Source organism: Delphinapterus leucas, chromosome 3 (genome assembly GCF_059928025.1).
Source record: "Delphinapterus leucas isolate spDelLeu-1000000601 "Yukka" chromosome 3, BTC_Dleu_Yukka2, whole genome shotgun sequence".
NCBI lineage: Eukaryota > Metazoa > Chordata > Mammalia > Artiodactyla > Monodontidae > Delphinapterus > Delphinapterus leucas.
This window is the reverse complement of record NC_143131.1, coordinates 52,797,035-52,812,180: the sequence shown is the minus strand read 5'-3', so window position 1 is coordinate 52,812,180 and position 15,146 is coordinate 52,797,035.

Below are 15,146 nucleotides of genomic sequence, written 5' to 3'. Positions count from 1 at the left end.
ATTTAGGGACAGAAAAATATGATATTCAAAGTTACATAGAAAAAAACATTATTTAAATGATAAATTAAACCCTGTGGTTAGCTTGTCAGTGAGTCAATGGAATAGAGATCAATTTTCACACAATTTTCTATGTTGAGATGCTTTGTGAATCACCCCTCCCCCAAGGACTCCAATATTTCCTCTGTAAACTTAAAAAAATTTTAGTACAAAGAGAATAATTTGGATCAACTACAATTAATTTAATGTACCATTCCTTTTCCTACCCCTCCTCTGTCCTTTCCATTCCTTTTCTGTCCCACTGTTATCACCCTAGTTACAGCCTAGTGTCTGGACTACAGCACAGATTCCTAGCCAACCTTCCTATTCCAGGCTTGTTTCCCTTCAGTTCATCCAATCACCTAGTAAGGTGCCCCTCTCACCCCTAGAACGTGAAAAATGAGGGAAGCTTTGCCCATTAAGAAAAGTTATGTGAATGCTGTGTAAGAGCAAAGACAGACAACATGAGGTAAAAACAGGATTGCTCCAAGGCCTGCAGGAAACCTCCCCTCTGAACCACTCAGAATGGATTAACATATCCAGAGTGTCTGGTACCAAACTGTGCAAACTGACCAAGGCTGGTTATCTCTGGAGGCTTCAAAAGGGAGGTTCCAAGAGGCCACTGAAGAAGTGCCCTCCCAAGGCCTATGGTTGGACCAATCCAAAATGATAGTTCTGGGGATCTCTTAGAAACTATCCCTGTCACACCGATGCCTGGATTCCACTGCAGAACTTCTGATTCAATTCAGCTGGGGTGGTGACCAGCCTTGGTATTTATTTATTTATTTTAAAATTTATTTTTATTTTATTTTTGGCTGCGTTGGGTCTTCGTTGCAGTGCGTGGGCTTTCCCTAGCTGCGGCGAGCAGGGGCTACTCTTTATTGCAGTGTGCGGACTTCTCATTGAGGTGGCTTCTCTTTTTGCGGAGCACGGGCTCTAGGTGTGCAACCTTCAGTAGTTGTGGCATGCGGGCTTCAGTAGTAGTGGCTCGCAGGCTCTAGGGTGCAGGCTCAGTAGTTATGACGCATGGGCTTAGTTGCTTCGCGGCTCGTGGGATCTTCCTGGACCAGGGCCCAAACCCGAGTCCCCTGCATTGGCAGGTAGGTTCTTAACCACTGCGCCACCAGGGAAGCCCAGCCTTGGTATTTTTAAAATAGCTTTATTGAGATATCATCGATATATATGTACACTTAAGGTGTACAACTTGATGTTTTGATATATGCATACACTGTGGAAAGATCACCACAATCAAGCTAATTAACATATCTACCACCTCTACATAGTTACCGTTGTGTGTGTGTTGGGGGGTAGCCTTGGTATCTTTTAAATGCTCTCCAGGAAATTCTAATCCGGGCTTGAGAACCTCTGATAAATTCTAAATTCCAACTGTAAGATTCCTGCCTACAGTTAGCCCCAACCAGGGAACAATCCATCTGGTTCTGTGATTACTGAGCAATCCCCTGATTGTCCAGAATTCGGCTAGAGGAAGAGTTGGCACTCATCAAGCAAACTCAACTTCGAGTCCTCGATAGTGGTCTTGCACATTCTAAAAGAGGATCTTGTCATGATTTTCCATTCCATTCATGGAAACAATAACTTAAGTTTATTAACAAGAGAATTTCCAGTTATATTTCTCATAGTAAATACATGAATTGGAATTCCTTTGTTCATTCTGGTCTGCTGTGAATTTATCATGCTTTTGTCTTTCACCTCTTAGTGCAAATAAAGTCCTTGCCTGGGACCTTCAAAGTGGAAGGTAAGATTTAGCAGGCTTTCCCTATAGGCCCTGCTATACTACTTTTACCTGCTCCTTGTGTCTACATCCTGCAGCCAAATTAAATCTTTCTAAAGTGCAGTTTTGGTCGTGTTATAATTCTGCTTAAAAATCTTCTGGGACTTCCCTACTGCCTTCTGATTCCAATCAACCTTTCTTCTCCCAGGGCTTTCCAACCATATGCTCCAGGCAAACTGAATCATATAAGCTCCATATTTCCATGTCTCTTAATTTTAAGCTTAAACTGGCCCCTTCATCTGGCACATTCTCACTTCCACCCTCTTATCATTCCTTACCATCTTACCTGGTTAACTCATTTTTAATGGTTAATTTACTTTCCATGTGCTCTCAATCATGCTGCCTTCTCCCCCAACCCTAGCCATAAATGAAATATTCCATTCAGATATGCCTTTATTGGTAACATCTCAACTTGTTTTCTCAGTCTAGAACTCTCTTTTGTTCCTTTCCATTAGCTAGCTAGTTCCCACTCATCGCTTATTCAAGTTTGAACTTAAATCTTTTCCTTTAGGGAGGCTTTTTCTGACTCCCAAGCCTCAGTGAGATGCCCAGTATATGTTCCCATAATGCTTTCTACTCCTCCATTGCAACAATCATCACATTCCCATTACTTGCTCAGAGTCTATGATCCCTGCTAGTAGTGAGTTCCATGAACATAAGGACAAGTCTACCTTATTCACTGCGGAACATCAAGCCTCTAGCCCAGTGCAGGGCACATAGTAGACGTTAAATATGTATGTGCCAAATGGATGTTGAACGAATTCAATTTTAATTTAACACATTTTATTAAGTGCCTACCACATGCCAGACAATCCTCTAGGTGCTGGAGGTATGTCAGTGAATAAAGAAGACAAAGATCCCTTCCCTCATGGAGCTCAGATTCTCTCAGGGAAAGGTAGACAACAGACATGTAAATAAGTAAATTATATAGTAGGTTAAAAAGTGCTAAGTGCTATGAAAAAAATGAAAAAGTAAAGTTAAATGAAATTGGAAAAGTAAAATAAAAATGAAAAAGTAAAATACGAAAAAAAATGGGGGTGCACAATTTGCACTACTAAATAAGGTGGTCAGCATAGGTCACGTTGCAATAGTGACATTTGAGCACAGATTTGAAGGGAGTTAGTCATGCAGACATCTAGGGAAAAGAGTGTTCCAGGGAAAGGGATGGTCAGTGCAAAGCTCCTGAGAATTCCTGGTGTGTTGGGGAATCACAGGAGGCAGTGTGTCTAGAGCAGAGTGAGCAAGGGTGAGAATAGTAGGAGAGGAATTAACGTCATGGGGCCCTTTGGGCCATTTGTAAGGACTTTGGCTTTTATGCTAAGTGAAAAGGGAAGCCATTGAAGGGTTTTGAACATGTTCTGACATGATCTGACTTACGTTTTTAAATAATTACTCTGGCAGCTAGGTTAATAACAGATTACAGAGGAGGAGGGCAAAAGTAGAAGTAGAGAGACCCGTTAAAAGGTAAGAGAGGGCTTCCCTGGTGGCGTAGTGGTTGAGAGTCCGCCTGCCGATGCAGGGGACACAGGTTCGTGCCCCAGTCCGGGAAGATCCCACATGCCACGGAGCGGCTGGGCCTGTGAGCTGTGGCCGCTGAGCCTGCGCGTCCGGAGCCTGTGCTCTGCAATGGGAGAGACCACAACAGTGAGAGGCCTGCGTATCGCAAAAAAAAAAAAAAAAAAAAAAAAAAAAAAAAGGAATAACAGGAAACTTCTGGTGAGTTTTAGCCTATCTACCTTAATGGGCAACAGCAGCCGCTAATTCTTAAATGGATGTTATATGGCCTTTGCTTTAAATGTATTTTTTATTGTTGTTGTTTCATTGTTGTTTTTGTTGCTAATACCACAGTGTCTAACATGTATGTTTCCCTTAAATAAATGAATGAATGAAATCCAGCAATCCAAATTCTATACTCCAAAATTAACTAAAGACTATATGACAACCTAAAATCAACACATTCCAGGGAAAAATTTGAAGAAAGTACATTAAACCATTAGATAGGTAGGTCCATGACTCATTTGAAAAAAATGTAATACTATTTTACAAGTAATAAAATAAAAGCTAATGCCATGAGAAGGCAATTAAGAGCAAGTCTGTTGTGCTTTGATTTACTTTGGCTTGTGTTCTTATTCTTAGAAACAGCTGATTAATATTCCTGTTGGATGTGTGTAATTAAGATTAAATGAAGAAAAAAAAACACACTTTCATGTTTCAAGTTTTTCTTGTACTGAGATCTGGCTCCTACTCACCTTTACCATCCATCATTAGAATACCTTTCTTTGGTGGATTTTACCCATTAGAAGCCACATGAAATGGTAGATTCCCAAGTTGGAGTATTCTTATTAGGTTAGCCATCCTGTTCCTACCCCCATGACCTTCCTGAGGGAATAGGTTTAATGTGGGTAAATTGTCAACCAAGTAAGGGGTGAAGGGAGGTTGGGAAAAGCTGGGGCAGTTAGAAGGTAGCAGGGGAAGACACTGGGCATCTGCTTGGGTGTGGGGGGAGGGAAGGAAGAATTATAAAGGAAATGGAGGAACACCAAACGGTTAAGGAAATAGTTAATTTCACCCTGCGTCGGCAGGCAGACTCTCAACCACTGCGCCACCAGGGAAGCCCCCCTGTTGTTCCTTTTCTAAGCTCTCCTTTGCAATTATGAAATACCATTCAACTGTGTCCTCAAACATTTATACAAATATATTTTGGATAATTGAATCCTCAATAGATAGGCGCTATACACTATTGCAAATGAAAACATTAAAGTACAAAGAAGGAAACTTAGTTCAAGTTATTTGACAACCAACGTGCAAAAGAGCTCAAGCAACAGAATTATCCAAGCGTGGAGTCTGGAAGCAGTTTGATAAACACCTTCTACCAAGTTGAAGGTAAGAACTGTATAAATTCAATAAAGCAAATTATTTCCACAGGTAAAAAGCACACAGGAAGCGTCCTGAGAATATTTCTGTCATCTGGGTATCTTATTTTTCCAGACAATTAGCAAAAAATCACCATATGATTTTTCTTTGGTTTACAAGTACTGCCTGTCGGCTAAGATCAGCATCTGGGGTGAACGACCTGTCTCAGTAAGGTGAAAGGAGCAGAGTGTAATCTGAAAACAATACGATCATCAAAGAACATAAGTGTACATATTATAAATTCATTAATATTTGAATCAAAGAAAAACAGGAAAAATGAAGAAGTAAATAATAGGTACTGAATTTATTCAGTATATAAAAGGATTATCAGCTCAGCAAAGTTTAATAGTCACTGTTCAGCTCATCCCTGAAACTCCATGTGGTCCAGGCAAGGCTGCACCAGCTGTTGAATTCAAGCTTGCTCTTGTATTATTCAGGTAGTTTTGCAATAAAATATGGAGTTAAAATGAGCTAGCCTTTTCCATTTCCCTTTGCAGGCCTTCCCCCAATAATCAAGCTATCAGAAAAACAAAATAAAACCAAACAGTATCTCAATAAGAACAGTTTATGAGTTTCCCTTCTGTCATTATTCTCTTTTGGCTGAGCAATCATTTTTTGACAACAGAGTATTTATCCTCTTTGCAATGCCTGCATTCATGGTCTTATGCCATCCACTGTGGTAATAATTTAGCTGGATAAAAAGGCATAAAGTCCATTTTGAAAGTCAGTTTGTAATTTTTGCATTTTAAACTATTTTTCCTCATCCCCAAAATCCATTTCAAATGAATGAAAAGATTGAATAATAAAATACTAAAGTTTAGAAATCAGAATAAAATATGATTTGATAGCTATGAACATTGTGAAGAGATATTTTTAAAATTATTAGCTTAGAAACAATAGATAAAATAATACAGAAAATATTGACAGATTTGCATGTATACAAATAGTAACATTTGCACATAAAAAAAAACAGAAAAAGAGTTAAACAGTCTCTATTTCATAGAGAGCTCGTGGAGGAAAACCCCATCTCTGTGGGGTCATCAGATTTTCTATTGTTGCTCTTATTGTACTATAAAGACCTTTTATAATACACTCTTAGGGCTTCCCTGGTGGCGCAGTGGTTGAGAATCCGCCTGCCGATGCAGGGTACACGGGTTCGTGCCCCCGTCCCGGAAGATCCCACATGCCACGGAGCAGCTAGGCCCGTGAGCCATGGCCGCTGAGCCTGCGCGTCCGGGGCCTGTGCTCCGCAACGGGAGAGGCCACAACAGTGAGAGGCCCGCGTACCGCAAAAAAAAAAAAAAAAAAAGTAAACTGTTATAATATACTTTTAAAAATCCTCAGTGTCGGGGCTTCCCTGGTGGCGCAGTGGTTGAGAGTCCGCCTGCCGATGCAGGGGACACGGGTTCGTGCCCCGGTCCGGGAAGATCCCACATGCGGCGGAGTTGCTGGGCCCGTGAGCCATGGACGCTGAGCCTGCGCGTCCGGAGCCTGTGCTCCGCAGCAGGAGAGGCCACAACAGTGAGAGGCCCGCATACCGCGAAAAAAAAAAAAAAAAGTAAAAAAAGGTAAATGAAAAAATGCCATGAATAGCCAAATTCTCATGAAAAGAAATCCATGGACTCAATAAACATACTGGAAAAAATGTTAACTTCATTAGTGAACAAAGAAATGCAAATCAATCAAAACAATGTACTTTTTCCCTACTGAATTAGAAAATATATAATTATTATTATACATATTGTATAATTATGATTATTGTATAATTATTTTACATATCGCTGGATACAAAACAGTGGGCACTATGGTACATTCTAGTGGTTGTACAAATTGCTTCAATATTTTTGTAGCCTATATTGGGTCCAAATGTTGGATCCACTATAGATCAAGAACTATAAATTGTCTAAGTTTCTGCTTTCTGCCAAGATGGCAGACTAGCTTGGTTTGCCATCCTCAAAACAACTCTGTAGTAACTGTAGAAGTTAGAGGGAGGTATGGATTCCAGGAACCAATACCACCAATAATAATAATCAGTGAAGAATCCACTGAGGATCCTTATCTCAACCAGTTCTTATAATGAGAGTTGCAAAATGTTGATTTCCTCCATCTATCATTTCATCTACATTTATTAACTGCATTCTTTTATAAAGAAGAGCTTTCCTTCTTTCTTTTAAGTGTAACTATGGACTTTTGGATGTTACAATCATTGTCATCATTATTCTTTTTAATGCTCAAATTGTTCCAAATGTAACCGGTGAAAGTCTCTGTAAGTCAGCACCTATGTCCCTTTTACATGATCCAATTAATTTTTGAGCACTTCTTTGGTTTGTGAGACAAGATGTCCCAGGTTCACCTTGAACTTTCCCTACCCTTGACCTGGAATCAGCAATTTTCCAAGATGTTCTATTCCTTTTAGTGGGGAATGGTATTTAGACACTCATCTGGGCATAGCTAAGTCTTTAATTATGAAATTTCAGGCATTGGTATCAGTTTTTTGCAAAGGGGTTTTTGGAGTAGTCATGCCCTTCTGAAGTTCCAACCACATGGTGTATAGCACTGCATATAACATTGTTTCTCAAAGGCATGAGGGGGGTCTGTGAGCCAGACACCTTCCTGGAGCTTCAGGGGGATAGGTGGAACTGAGAAGGGGTGATTAGAGCAGAATCTACCATCTTAGTTTCAACCTCAGCACTTTAAAACAAAAATGACTTTAGGAAAAAATTATGGGATTTATTACCCCCAACTTTTATACCTCATCTGGGTCATTGAATAGACACAATCCAAAACTAAAACTTCTTCCAGATGTCTTCTTTATTTCTTAACTTAGTCCACCTACAGGATTGGCTCTATTCTAAGGCAAATTACAGAACAGGCTTATTTGTTTAAGGGCCTTATTAGTCTCCAGGCCTCAGACTATATCAGAATAAACTCTTCCCTGGTCTTAACAGGAGAATGTGAAATACCCAGTTATTGACTGCGAACGTGTGTGGTTTGTGTAAACTCTATGTACCCAGAATATCAATGTATCTATCATACCCAATTTAATTTTCCACCTTAAGCTTTCTTGCTCCAGCCATGCTGTATGAACAGTAGGTGACAGGACTCCTCTGATCCTTTCCACTGTTGACTGGTCTAGAGATATTCACTTCACCCAGTCAGATTCCTTCTCTTAAGGATCTGAACCAAGAGACCTAGAGGGAGATTTCAGTCATCAGTGATCTAATGTGGAGTTGGGCCAATAGCCATGTATAAGGTGAGGAAGTAAAGAAAGACGACTGAGAGTCCATGACAAATGGACTAATCTGGAGAAAGAATCAGGGGTGAAAGAGGCCACACCACTGCTAAGAAATAGAGCGCTTCTGACATTCCAGTTCTCTGTGTGATTCCTTGTCCTTGGAGCCTGTGAAGTTTCTGTATCCTTGAAATTAACTTCTCTCTTTAGTAGAATTAGTTGGATTGTTCTTTGCAATTGACAATCTTGGCTCTGATACTATACAACAGCAGACCCCAACCCCCGGGCCATGGACCACTATCGGTCTGAGGCCTGTTAAGAACTGGGCCACACAGCAGGAGGTGAGTGGTGGGCAAGCGAGCGAGGCTTCATCTGCTGCTCCCCATCGCTCTCCTCACCACCTGAACAATCTCTCAGCCCCCCCGGGTGGAAAAACTGTCTTCCACGAAACTCGTCCCTGGTGCCAATAAGGTTGGGGACTGCTGCTATACAATATAATGGTGTACATCTTTGTTTGTTATAGGGAACCATTGTGTTTTGGGTTATTTTATTTGCAGTTATCAAATGAATAGGACATTGCCAAATATTTGCATAGGAAAAAACTGTGGTATAAAATATTAAATGAACGTAACATCTACTTCTTTTGTAAGAGCTATCGATTTTTTTGTGAATCTGTGCCTCTATAGCTAATATTTGGATCAATCTACAAGCAAGCCAACCAATCAGAACCCAGTGATGTCTTGATCCTGTGTAAGCCTCATACATGTGTCTAGTTATGTTATTTATCAGGATTTGGTGGTTCAACTTTGGTAGCACCTATTGTGGAACCAAGCAGTACTCATAAGTCAAGAACAGTAAATGTTTATGGCTAGTGAGTCATATTGAAATAAAAATATGAAATAAGATAAAAATATGGAGAGGGTAGACATTTTGAATTAAGTTAGGGAAGGAAAAAAATGGAAAAGAAAGTGACTAGCAGAATGCAGCTTGGCGTGTGTTTGATCTTCTCCTGGGTCTGGCTACCTCTTGAGGTGCCTCTGTCAGCTCTAGACCTGGATGCTGGGATGGTAAGTTCCACTGTGAGATGCTGGACATCGTAGCAGATGCTACTGTTGCCCTCGCCCCCAGCCTCTTCACAATGCTGGTGCACCCATTCCACAGCTGCTTTACCTGTTGGTTGGTAACAGCTCGCAGGTGCACCCTTCTCCTGAGAACTGCCTTCTGCCAACAAGAGCCACCTGACCTCGAAATACTTGGGAGGTTATACCCTCCCCTCAAGTGTGGCCCACAGTCGATGTCTGACTGGTATGCAGGTACAACAGCCTAGGGCCGCTCGCCTCCTATTAATATAACTTGCTCCGGAGTTCCCTGTGGGATCAGGCTAGAGCCAAATTTTGACTGAATCCACATCTTTGCCTGGCTTTTCCCCTGGCCCCCAGCCTGCTATCCTCACTCCTCTACAGGTTTCCCCTGAGGGCATTCTCTCAATGAAACACTTGAACAGTAATCTCCATCTCAGTTCTATTCCTAGTAGATCAAATTTAAGACATCACCTAACATTTAACCTGACTAAGCAAAGATGTTCTTCAACTTTGCTACTGTCTGTAGATTTGCTAGCACATCAATGAAGGGGTAAGTAGCTAGGCTGATCATTTCATATTCAATTACAGTTTTCCTCTGTGTGAATATTCCTCTCCATCTCATCATCTATGTTTACCATTCAGCACCAGGGTTGTCTTCAGAATTATCTTCATGTCTTTGTTTAGGAAAATACCTTAATGAGCTGTTTGAGGGTGGAAAGAGAGACCCTGAGGGCATATATTTAAAGAGGAGGATGAAACAAAAAGACAGACAAATTGATCTGTATGATTGAACAAAGGGACTTCCCTGGTGGTCCAGTGGTAAAGAATCTGCCTCCCAGTGCAGGGGATGCGGGTTTGATCCCTGGTCAGGGAACTAAGATCCCACATGCCGCGGGACAACTAAGTCCACGCGCCACAAGTACTGAGCTCGTGTGCCTCAATGAGAGGGCCTGCGTGCCACAAACTACAGAGCCCACGCACCCTGGAGCCCCCGCGCCACAACTAGAGAGAAGCCCGAGCGCCACAATGAAGAGCCTGCTGCAACAAAAGATCCTGTATGCCTCAACGAAGACCCCGTGTGCCACAAATAAGACCTGACGCAGCCAAAAAAAAAAAAAGAGTGAACAAAGATTTTATACTGGGGTGAATCTAGAAGGATAGAGGATTTGGGTAGAAGGAAAGAGAAATTTGGCAGTAAGACCGGAGAAGGAAGAAAATTCCCATTAGTAGAGTAGCCAAAAGATATTTAAGCCCAAGGGCATCTAATATTCAATAATAAGTTGTGTTGTTATGAAGTAAACTCCCCATAACTCTAAATATTCAGTATAAATTTAATTTGCCAGAACAACATTGTGGACTGGTAATGCGGGAAATAAAAAGAAGTCAGGGCAGTAAATATGCCAGTCCCAGAGTCACCCCTTTGCTGACATCTACAGTGGGTAGCAGCATCCTTTCAAGGGGCAATAGGCCAGGTGTCCTGGCAGCAACAAGCAGTAAAGTGAATGATGGCCCACGGGACACCAGCCAAGGCAGAGAGAAGCAGCTGAGGCATGAAATTGACTCAGGGCAGGTAGGAGACCAAGCCTCCTGTCCCCCAAATAAACTAGAAGAAAATGACTTAGAAGCAGGGAGCAAAGGTCTGGAATCTGGATTACATACACACACACCCCAATGGGTACCTATTATTGTGAACTCACAGTCTTTAATGAAATTCTGGCAAAGTAGAGCACAAAGCATTTAAATTTGTAACATGGTTACATAACCTTTATTTGGCTCTCTTTCTTTCTTTTTTTTTTTTCCCAGCATAGGCAAAATCAGAGCCTATTAGTGCTGTCCTTGGGAAGATTGAGTGCTTTTAGAAAGTGTACCCTGGAATAAACCAAAGACAAGCACAATCTGGTAACTAAAAATGGTTTCCTCAGAGGAAAGGCATGTACCTTTCCTTTCCCCTTCCTTGAAGTCCTACTGATTTTTTTTCACGTCCCATCTCAAATACCTATCTTCCTGACCTATTCCCAATCAGCAACGATTTCTTCCTCCTTTCAGCATTCTGGAACTTACAACTTGAAGAGTTCCTAAGTTAATATTAAATTTTACTATGTTATATCCAATCAGGACTCATTTTTGGAAATATAAATTAAGACAGAGACATTTAACTGGCAGCATTTCAGAAGTTCTATTGGCCATGTGGAATTCCTCACATAAAGTAAGTCAATCCATGTGCCAGGCTAAGCCTATTTCAGAGAAAGCGTTTCATAATGACTTTATAAGCTCCAAAACTATAAGAACATCAGCCAATACTTGTATAACATGTGCCATGTGCAAGCTCTTTGCTCATGTTAATTCACTTAATTTTTGTTATTATCCTATGAGAAGTACTGCTCTTATCCTTATTTTACAGATACCTGAAGAATGGAGATGCTAAATAACTTATCTAGGGAAGTAGCAGAACCAAGATTGAACCCAAGCAGCCTGTCCTTAACTGGTAAGCCATACTGCCTGATGTATAATTTTTAAAATCCTGGTTTACAAATCCCATTCTTCTCCCCACACAACACCATAACCACTCATATGACAGAGCTGATGAGGGTACACAAAAGGGAACAAGACCAGGAAAACGTATATTCTTTCCCTCTGTCCTGGGAAATCTTGAACTCTATAAATCCTGGAGCTCTTGATATTTTCTGATTTTTAACAAAAAAATTATGCATTCATAAATACTAAAGGATCTAGGCCTTTGCTGTATACCTTGTTGCCCCGCATCAACCTTCAGAGGTCTTAAATGTATATCAGATAGGTGCTGGAATGAGCCCCAGGTCCAGAAACATGTTTATTAAAGTAATTATTCTGACCTAGTTATGACGAAGGACAAGGCAGATATATGCCCATTTGGTCACTCTCCCTTGAAGAGCTCCTTTAGCGACAGATGGGGGAAATAGCAAATTTTAAATCTGTCTGCCCTGAGTTTACCAATTATTCTATTTTAGTATTTTACATCCATCTGTGATAAATAAAATGTATGTTGTATGTTGAATATATAATTGTATGTCTTCTCTTTTCCCTCACTGGATTGAACAACTAAAGGGGCAAGTCTCAATCTCTGTATCTCCCACATTGCCTTGCCCAGTGCCTTGTACCCTAAAGATTTATTGAAATTGGACTAAGTATGTTAGGTACATGTTGTATCTATCAAGATTTGAGCAGGAAATATGAGGAATCAAAAAGAAGAATCGGGCTTCCCTGGTGGCGCAGTGTTTGAGAGTCCGCCTGCCGATGCAGGGGACATGGGTTCGTGCCCCGGTCCGGGAGGATCCCACATGCCGCGGAGCGGCTGGGCCCGTGAGCCGTGGCCGCTGAGCCTGCGCGTCCGGAGCCTGTGTTCTGCAACGGGAGAGGCCACAACAGTGAGAGGTCCGCATACCACAAAAAAAAAAAAAAAGAAGAATCAAAAGAGAAATCGAAATTTAAAGGAAGGGCTACTTACAAAGGTGTGGGTTAAAGGAAGGTGGTGAAGCACACAGGGGCTGGGAAGAGCAGGAAGCTGTCACCTCCCCTGGGTCTGAAGGAACAAGGAAAGGGAGCAGCTGCTGGAATCTGGCAAGGGCTGAAGCTGTAGAAAAAAGGCTGCCTCGCAAGAGCTGTGATCTTGGGTGGGGGAACATAGCCACTGCTAAACTGAGCTAGCAGAGAGAGAAAGGAAAAGAGAAAGAGCTGATGGAGAAAATACCTAGACCTCTTTCTCTTTCCAGCATCAGATCTCCTGGAAGCGCCTCCCATTGGCTGATCCAACCGGAAGCCAACAGACAGAGTGGATAAAGTTGGATTGTAATCCAGAAAGGCACGTGGAGAGTATGCAGTAGATATATATCTAGGTTCACTCATTCATTCAATACCTACTGATTATTCGGTATGTGAAAAGCACTGGACTCAGTAATGTGAGAGAAACAAATATGAAAATAGCACAATTCCAATGGAAAGTGATTATTTACATTTTGAAAATGATTTATAATAGATTGTAGCAAAAAAGCTTTTACTTTTTTAGGTGTTCCCCCCAATAGTATATGCACATGGTTAAAATGGGCTTGTGATGGAAAGTGACAATTCACTGATCCTCACATCACTCCTTCTCAGAGAAAAAGTTGGTTTAATTCCATGATAATCTACACATCTCTAAAAATATGCTTATACTGAAATTTAAATTAATCAACTGTAGACACTGTTACTTTACTTTAGGGAAATAGTCCTGGAGAAAAGAGTTCCGTTTAATAACGGTCTCAAACTTGGTCTCTATGGCTGGATCGCTACCCAGTCACCCAGAGTGAAGGTCACCAGCTGAGAAGTTCCACCTAGGTGTGCAGAACCTCCAGTCAGCTCCTCAGCATCTTCATTAAAATTTAATTTTAATTTTTTCAAAGTAATACATTTCAAACTTTAAACATCAAATAAAGTATTACAAAGCTTCTAATGAAAAAAAAAAAGTCCTTGTTCCCTGACCTATTACAGCTCCATTTTTCTCTCCACAGAGGTATTATTTTCTAATCTTTTAGCTGTTTCTTCTGGTATTTATCTCTATATTTCTAAATATATAATGGTAACATTTTGACTTATATATAAATCAAAAATATTCATAGTAGTTATGTAGGTAAAATCATACTTACAAAATCTTTAATCTTTGCTTTATTTTTTTAGTCTTTATTTCATTTGCTTTTTTAAAAAATTATTTTTTAAAATTATTTTTTAAAACTTTTAATTTTATATTGGGGTATAGCCGATTAACAATGTTGTGATAGTTTCTATTTCATTTGCTTTTTAACCCCAATTTTTTCACACCTCTGGATGAGGTTCCCAAATGAAAATTTAATACCTTAAAGATTAACCAGTTGTAAGAGGACATAAAGAATGTATCTTACTGCCCACAAGTGTTTAATAGACATATTCTTGAGACATGCATAAACTACATTACCAACTTGACTTTAAGTTCATTTAAGGAAACTTTAAGACACTTACTATAGTCTTCCCTCGGTATCTGAGGGAGATAGTTTCCAGGTCCCCCATGGATACCCAAATCTGTGGATGCTCAAATCCCTTACATAAAATGGCACAGCACAATTGGCCCTCAATATCTGTGGGGTCTGCATCTGCAGATTCAAGGGGAAGACTGTGTATGAGCCCTTTGTCCAAAATTACTTTGTTTTCAGATCTCTGTTCAATAGTACATATGCCTTATTCATTTTACCCCAATATCATATTCACTCTAAAAATACCTTCATATTTAAATTATGGCTTATTGTGACATGAAGATAATTTCTTTATTTTCTTGTCTTGCATTTTGTTAAGGTTTTTCCCTCTTAAGTGAATTACTCAGTCTCTGCTTCTGTTATCTCATTTGGATCCTAAATTTATTTTCCCCCCAGAAACAGCCATATACACTAGGTCTGTATTCTTTGTTCAACAAATTTGTAAGAAGAATTTTATGTTCCAATGTTGATTTTCCAAAGAACAAATTCAGTTCCATTTCTGAATACCATCCTTCCTCATCGTTACAAAAATTTTTCTGAAAGCATTCTTTCTACTAAATGATTTAGTATGGTGTCTATTTTAAGCGTATGAGCAAGCACAATTATTTCTAAATCCGATCACAGTGTTTAAGTTACAATAGAAAATTCCATTCAGTACCATAAGCCTATATTAGAGTATATGTTAATGTCCTCATCACAGAATGAGGTGCTGAAATACCAGACATAGCACCTCAGCTCAGTGCCTCAGTTCAAGAAATGTATGGTGTTCGGAGTGACACATACATGAAATAAGTAAAATATGAAATGAATGGAGTTTGAGAGGCAAAATGAGTGATGCAGTCAAGCATCCAATAAATGAAGAGATCAATGTGGGTTGAGATAGTTGATACAAAGTTTCATGTGGTTGTTGAGATCAGAGAGCCTTGGGGAAAAGAGGGGTTGAGCAGGAGGTAGGCAGGGAGGGACAGTTCGTGGCAGAAGTGACATGTGATATCTGGGAGACATAGATAGCACCTACTTGCCTGCATCGTGTTGGAGTAGGGAGAGCTAGAATCAAAACGACCAGGCAGGGA